We start from the raw sequence: 8,376 nt of genomic DNA on the forward strand, positions 1-8,376 counted from the left end.
CTTTTGTAGCCATCACAATAGGAAATTTAAAAGAGAGATTTTAATTATTATTAAAATTTCTTTTTTTGTCATGATTGGAATTAAAAGAAAGTTTTAATTATGTTTAAAACTTTCCTTTTTAGCATTCACCAAGGATTATAAAAAAGAGGTAGATGGTGTCTTATGGTATAACACAATCTAAAGTTCCCTCTTCTATTTTCCTTAGTGGCTGACCCTTCTCTCTTTCCCTTCTCCCTTTGTTTTCTTCTTTAAAGGCCGGTGGCACATCAAGCTCCATCTTCTTGTGGCTAGTTTGCTTGGAGGGGAAGAAGAAGAGAAGGAAGTTTCCTATTTTGACATTCCTTGGGTGGCCGAAACTTGTAGGTAAAGAAGAAGGTTCATGTATATTTCATCTTCGTAGATCGTTGCCCACACGACGTCCAAGAGGAGGAGAGGAATACATCAGAAGATCAAGAGGTCTTTAGCTACAAAGAAAGGTATAACTAATTATTTGTTTCCGCTGCATAATTAGTTTGTGTTCTTTCTATAGATCCTGAAATATCAACACAAGAGGCTATCGATTTTGTGTTTCGATTTTGTGTTTCTATTGTGGTCTCTATAGTTAAACCTAAGGTTACTGTAAGAAGATTAAATATTCAATTTCTTTGAAATGCTTTGTCTAGGAAGTGGTGGATGATCTCATATCTAAGAAGGCCGAGTGCCTCACCATGTGTTAACCTGGAAGCCAATCTTTGAAATAGATATTTAATCAACCTCTGTAATATGGTTTAACTTCTGAAGAACACATGGATTGAACTTGGAGTAAAAATGTTAAGTTCCATTTCCAGTCCAAGTTTAACTTCTGAAGAACAAGTTGAATTAATAATGTTAAGTTTCATTTGTAATCCAAGTTTAACTTCTGTAGAGCATATGGGCTGCTAGGAAAAGTTCTGTTATTGTACAAATTTTTGAACAAGGGAAACAGATCGGAATTCCAAGTAGCACCCAACAATCAAAGCTACTTGTTTCTCTTAAACTGCATAGTATCACAAGGAAAAAACTATGAGAGTGCAGGAAAAAACTAACAAGGATAGATTGCATCTCATAAGATGTACTAAGCATTGGAAGGGAATGACAAACATAGCTGAAAATGGATTCCAAAGAAGCAAAAAGTTGCTATTTGAAAGAGGAATTAAGATGTCATTGCTAGAACCTAGAAATATAAAAAGCAGGAAAAAATTAATAAGTGTTGAAGAAAATAAACAGTTCATTAGAAATTTTGTTCACTTTCAGGAATATTAACATTAGAAGAAAATACAACTAAAGATAAAACACAACACTTAACGACAACAAACAGTTCATTAAAAAATCACTTAAGAAATCTTGTTCACTTTAGCTAAAATAAGATAATAAACTTACATAAACTTGAATGTCAATGCAACTGGTTTACCCTAAAATACAAAAGTCACAAAATCAACATACCACAATTAATAAAACTACAACTAGTGTTATACCTGTAAAGCATCAGCTTGACACAAAATCTGTGGGTCATCATCATCGATCTTCATGCCATCTTCATTCATGGGATGCAACTTCACTAAGCAATTGCCTTTGTCATCAATTGAAATGTCGCATGCACCCTTTTTATACACCATTACTTCAAGGTTTTATATATGTGCATCTTGCTCTAAAATTTTCTTCCTCACCTCCATCAACTCCCTTTTATGCTCAATGATTACATCTTGAGCAACATCAGCAGGCTTCCATGTTCTACCAAAATTGAAATATATTATTGGAGTGACAACAACATGATATATAAGCTTTCCTCAATAAAATAAATTTATTCTTGTGGTTTGGGTGTTTGTAAAAATTAAGGCAAGTTGAATGCGAGACACCAGTAATGGTTACAAGAACAAGATCAGTTTTTGAACTCATGGAATCTGATCTGATCTCTCACCATGATCACCACGCCATAAACCTTGGAGACGAGCTTGATCATGGCATGGCAGTCCCCACACACCCTCAAGTTCTTCATCACTCGGATCGGCTCGCCGGCCTCCACCTCCAACAGCCCCAACGCTATCACCAGTCGCTCGCTGTGCAGCCTTAACGTCCACCCCCCCCACCCCCCCCCTTCGCCACAGTCGTCCCCTGCGCTGCGTCTGGCGCGTACCCCGCCTCCATTAGCCTCCCCTCCACCTCTCGGAGCTTATTGTAGTCTCCGCCGCCCGCGAGTGGGACGTGTCGCCGACGACAAACTGATGCATCGCCCCGCCGTTCCTCTCGATGGCGCTGCAGCCCGACCCTTTCCTCGCCAACATCTAGTGGACGGCGCCCGCGTAGTTCCAATGGTTGGCCGAGGCATAGACTTGGGAGAGCAGCACATGGATGCCACTGGCGTTGTCATCGATGGATTCGAGGGCTTTCCGGGCTACCTATTCGCTGATCAGAGCACCGACGTTTCCCTTGCTGCAGGCATTAAGGAGACTCCACCAGATCATGGCATCGGGTTTGCAAGGCATGCCAGCGACGAGGTCGAGGCTATCGTCGATGAGGCCGGCGCGGGCGAGGAGGTCCACCAAGCAACCGTAGTGCTCGATCCAGAGTGTGATTTCGAACTCCGCCACCATCAAATCGAAGTACCTCCGCCCCTACTTCACCAATCCACCATGATTGCACGCGCTCAGAGCTCCAACAAAAGTGATCACATTCGGCCTCAGTTTCTCCTCCGCCATCAATCGATCGAAAACCTCGAAGCACTGGGTGTGAGATGAGGTTATGATGAGAGGGGTTCGGGAGGAGATCGAAGACGCGTGAGAGGGGTCCGGGAGGTATTCGGGAGATAGGTGGGTGTCGAGTGAAAATCTAAGATTTTTCTACTCCTTACTTGATTCAACGGTTCATATTATCCCAGATTTAGATGAGAACTTGACAATAGATAATAATTTTTAAATTTCGTTGTCATATACACTAAAAAAAATATTAATAGACAACGTTTTTTAAAAAACATTATCTTTGATCTTAAAAAATCATTAATAAACAATGATTTTTTAAAAAATATTATCTATTAGTAAGAAAATAAAGAGATAGACAACGCTTTTCACTAAAAGCGTTATTAAAAAAAAGTCAACATTTTTTTAAAAAAATGTTGTCTTTTAAGTGTTATAAAATTCCAATTTCCTTGTAGTGATATTTATTAGTTTAGATTTGATAGCTAAGATTAGTTTATCTTATTTCCTATAAAATAGATGAGGTTGAGATTTAGAAAATAAGGCATGCTTATGTAGTGTAACTAATTAGATTAGAAAATTTAGCCATCTATCTCTCACCACATTATCTCCTCCTTATTAAATAAACATCGGCAAATTACTGAACTAAGTAGTTTAAATTTCGTATTATCTAAATCCCATAGACAACTTTAAAAATACCTAAATCACATACTCGATATCCATTTTGCCCCACCGTTAGTTCTCTTTCGCTCGCTGAATTGATTGTTAGAGTGTAGCAATTGATTCAATATGTTTATGTGACCAAAAAAAAAAATTTAATCGATTGCTACAAGTAGCAATCGATAAAATAACCTTTTTAATAAAATTTTTTTAATCGATTGCTACAAGTAGCAATCGATAAAATAACCTTTTAAAAAATAATTAAAAAGTCTTCTCTAATCTAGTGTATTGAATTGATGTTTTAGGGTATATATATAATCAAGAGAGCTAAATAAACATGTAAGATCCGAGTCCATGTCATTCCAAGCTCTCTAGGTTCCTCAGTTGATTTTGGCTTAAACTGTCTGATGTACCTAGAGAGCTCGGAATTATATGGAACAAAATCGTAGGTGTTCATCTAGTTCTCCTAATTATATCTATACCGTCAAATATCATTTCTATACGTCATATTTGTTGGACCCCCAAGGTTGTTTTGGTGTGATCAACAAGTTAAGTTAGGTCTTATGTGTTTTTAACCTTGTGTCTAAGTGTGCAAGAGCTTAAGAGCACAGGTACTCGAGCGGAAGACACAGCTAGCGAGAAGGATGACACGCGGTGCGTCCGAGGGACGAGGCGATGCGGAAGAGTACACCGGCGGACGAGAAGGAAGCGTGCAGTGGTTCTGAGGGACGAGAAGCCGGAGCGCAAGACTGCTCGAGGAGCAAGAGACGCAACTAGTTAGAAGGTCGGCACGGAGTGCGACCGATGGACGAAGACTACGGATGAGTACGCTGGCGGACGAGAAGGAAACACGAGGCGATTCCGAGGGACGAGAAGCCGAAGCGGAAACCCGCTCGAGAAGACGAGAACTTGGGTTCGGGTGAGCCCTATTCTAGATGGCAGAAATCACCCAGGCGAACGGAGCCGGAGCAGAAGGTCGGGGCTGGAAAAAGTCAATGGGGTTGACTTTTCCAGTCGGGACGCCCGGAGCTATCCGGGACGCCTGGAGTTGACTTTTTGATCGGATCGAGTTTTGACTCGATCTGAATGTTGGGGGATAAAGTTTATCCCCTCAAGGTGCCCTGAACCCTCAGGGCGCCCCGACCAAAGCTATAAATATAACCTTGGTCTAGAAGCTTTTAAACAACTCAGAAATTGTGCAATCCAACACTTGTACGCTCCATTTCTATAATAGCTTCTGTTTTCTGCGCTTCATCGTTGTACGAGGCTTCTCCGCCCGAAGGAGTTTTTAGTGCGATCATCTTCCTTGGATTAACAACCTCCCCGGTTGTAACCAAGTCAATCCCGGTGCCTCTTCTATTTGTTATTTTCTTTTAGCTAACTTATGCAAGTGTTAGTTTAAGAGTTCGAGAAAGGTTTTGCGTTTATTTTTTTTCAGGCTATTCAACCCCCCTTCTAGCCGGCCACAGCGGTCCAACAATATTGAGAGTAGTAATTTTTTAAAATACAAATCAAATTTTTTAATCAATTTCTACCGTGATTGCTACAGTGTAGCAATCGATTAAATTAAAAATTCTTCTATGATCAAAAAAAAATACTGCTCCCAATATGATATTTTGAGTTGATATTTGAATAGATGAATATAATTAGGATAATTAAACGAACACATAGAACATGATTCCATGTCATTCAGAAGTCTTTAGGTCCATCAGCCAGTTTTAGCCAAAATCAACTGATTGACCTAGTAAGTTCGGAATAATATGGAATCAGCTCATATGTATTTGACTAGTTCTCCTGATTATATGAATGTATTCAAACATTATTTCCAAATGTCATATTGAGAGTAGTAATTTTTTTAATACAAATATGTCCAAAAATATTATTCGGATTTATGTCAGGGCCCATCTATGCTTTTCGGATTTATTTGATGGTCAAATTATAAGGCTAGACCATCCAAAACTAATTGGACTGAAGGCCCAGATATTTGGATTAAAAGAAAATATACATATAATTTGAAGGATAAAAATTATTATTATTATTATTTGTTCTCAACAATTCTATATTAGAAAAGGAGAAACAAATTAAATGTAATATGAGTTTTAATTTATAACAAATTATGTTAATATTGAAAACTAAGTTTCTGGTAAAATATTTTTAGAGATATCATGTCAAAAGTTTGTAGAAATATTTTTAAAGGTACTTCATTTGAAAATCAGTATGGTTGTTTTTGCTAAATTGGATCTATATATAATTTAAGTAAATATATATGTAGCGTATTCTTAAATTGGATTTTTTTATAACAGTACTGAAAAACAAAAATTAAATATAATTTATCGATTATTATGTTGTACCTAAATACATGAGTAGTATACAAATCCTCATAAATACATTGAAAAAGAAGAGCTATTATTTTAAAAAGATTAAGAAGAAAGGAATTCTCCCAAGAAAAATTAAAATAGTTAATTAAATAGTTATTCGTATTACCAACAAGACCGCATAGCGCAGTGGATTAGCGCGTCTGACTTCGGATCAGAAGGTCGTGGGTTCGACTCCCACTGTGGTCGTTGTTTTTTTATAAATTCTCACCTTTATAAAGAATTTAAATTAATTCAGCAAATAAACAGAAAAAATTCTTAACACGATCATTATAGCACTTCACTGACTTAGTAATTTAGATTTAAATTTGAAATTATAAAATTTAATTATATATTAACTCAATATTCATAAATTATGAAGATTCCAAAATTTTTGTAAACTACCTATTAAGTTAATAAAATTCTCATTGTATTAACTCAATATTCTTAACACCAAAAGTTAATATATATATATATATATTCCCAATTCACACTGCATGGCTATGCACTATTTTTACTTCAGTAGTGATTCGTTAGAATTTTTTATTTTTCTATTATAGCAACGCCCCGTCAAAATTTAAAAATCCTAAACTATTTTTCTACTATAATAATATCTTCATAACTGCTACAACGTGTTGGTCCTATCATATTTTAGTAGCTACGATTTCATAATTATACAATATGCCTAACTTAGAACGTTATAACAATTATGATTTCATAGTCACTACAACATAGTTAAATTAGAACGTTGTAGTAGATACGATTTCGTAGTTGCTACAATGTGATAGGACCATAAACCAAACGTTGTAGTAGCTATGGAACCGTAGTTATTATAACGTTAAATTTGCTAATTCTGATGGGATGCTGTTATAGTAAAAAAATAAAAATAGTGACAGAGCATTGCTATAGTGATAATCGGGCACAGTTGTGGATTTAGAGTCAGGAACCTATGTTCGACATTTTTAATTTTTTTTTAATATTTTTTTAGCTTGCGGTTATGACATTTTAGATTTTTCCTTTAGGATTTAAGGATTGAATTATAGTATTAAAAATAAATTCGGACACTCCGTGTGCATATATACACTCCGTAGGGTGTATATATATATATATATATATATATATATATATACACCCTACGGACGTTGTTCTGCAGATTTCGTCTGTGACATCGTGTTTTCCTTTTTTTTTGATTTTTGATTTATTATTTTTAATCTCCCAATTATGTAAATAATATTTTACCTTTAGGATTTATAGGTTATGTCATAGTATTAAGTACACAAAAAATTTCAAATTAAAATTTTTTTTAGGTTTACATGCGATGTATCACTTAAGCTACAGAACCTATCAAAAAAGAGAGGAGTGGAATCCTCTTTCGGTAGATGAGAGAACGTACATAAATAAAACTTAGAGTTACAAGGGATCATCCTCAAATGGTCTCCTAAATATGACTCGGGATGATATATGTGATAAAAGATGATTTGCTCATCGCAAGTGTTTCTTACTATCAGCCTCATAATGAGATAAAGCTAGGGAGCAAGTCACGGTGACCGAACAACCTCTCCAGGCGGGGAAGGAATTTCATTCCCTAAAAAATTGTTCATTCAGAGATTCGATCTGCTCTCATATGACACTCTACAACTCGAGATGACACATGAATCATTTCTAGTTATAACCCAAAGCAATGGGATGGAAGGCCTCGCCTAAGAGAGATCATGTGTATAAATCATCAAGAATTTAGAAACTCAAGAAGCTCGTAAATTTAAAAGTATTGGAGAACTTGAAGTACTGACTCAATTAGAATGACTTAGTCTTTAGAGTGACTCAACTCTGGCTTCATCAAAATGACTTTATTTTGCCTTGAAATGACTCAACTTTGACTTAGCTCGGATTAGGTTTGAAGGTTGGACCTTTAAATCTCGTGGTGTCGGCGAAGCCACATATATAGTTTGATAAACTCAAGAACGATATCCATGATTATTAATTTTATTTATACTTTTAGGGTAAAAATTAAAAGGGCATCTTATTTTCCTGAATTATCAAAAAGACGTCACACCTCATAAGCTCCCTTGTAAAATGATAGAATTGCTCTCAATATCTCTACCGCATGCATTAAATATAGTATCAAACGGATTTGATTTGTTTAATAATATTCATATTGTAGAAAATATAAATCCATAGCTGCCACAATATTATAATAGCTATGATTTTATAATTGCTACAATACAGTTTTATTCATATTTATATATCAACTTGTCTTGTTGTAGGAATTATGATTTATTTTGAAATCATAACTATTACAATATTGTAGTAGTTACAGTTTTATAGTTGTTACAAGCTTACAATATAAATTTATCTTGTTCAATAATATTTACGTTGTAACAACTAGAAATTGTAGTTGTTATAACTACCATAGCAGTTATAAAACCGTAACTGTTATAATAAAAACTGATCTTGTTATTATACAATCAAAACAAGCTGATGGGACGAAATGACAAGAGATAATAATATGGGAATAGCATATTAAAGGATAGTTGAGTAATTATATATGGGTGCTAGTGGAATGGGATAGGATGCCCTTTTGATTAAAAAAATGCACATCATCATCAGAAAAAATGGGATGTCTTCTTAGAATTGTCAAATGGGCTAACCCGTGG

At 35.6% G+C, this 8,376-nt stretch overlaps 1 non-coding gene across 1 annotated transcript; it reads left to right on the forward strand.

Annotated features, from left to right (window-relative positions):
* The first annotated feature begins 5,858 nt into the window (after positions 1-5,858).
* On the forward strand, positions 5,859-5,932 carry TRNAR-UCG. Its single transcript has one exon. It is a non-coding gene; the product is annotated as a tRNA-Arg (tRNA).
* Positions 5,933-8,376: the final 2,444 nt, after the last annotated feature.

This window comes from Zingiber officinale, chromosome 5B (genome assembly GCF_018446385.1).
Source record: "Zingiber officinale cultivar Zhangliang chromosome 5B, Zo_v1.1, whole genome shotgun sequence".
In the NCBI taxonomy this organism is placed as follows: domain Eukaryota; kingdom Viridiplantae; phylum Streptophyta; class Magnoliopsida; order Zingiberales; family Zingiberaceae; genus Zingiber; species Zingiber officinale.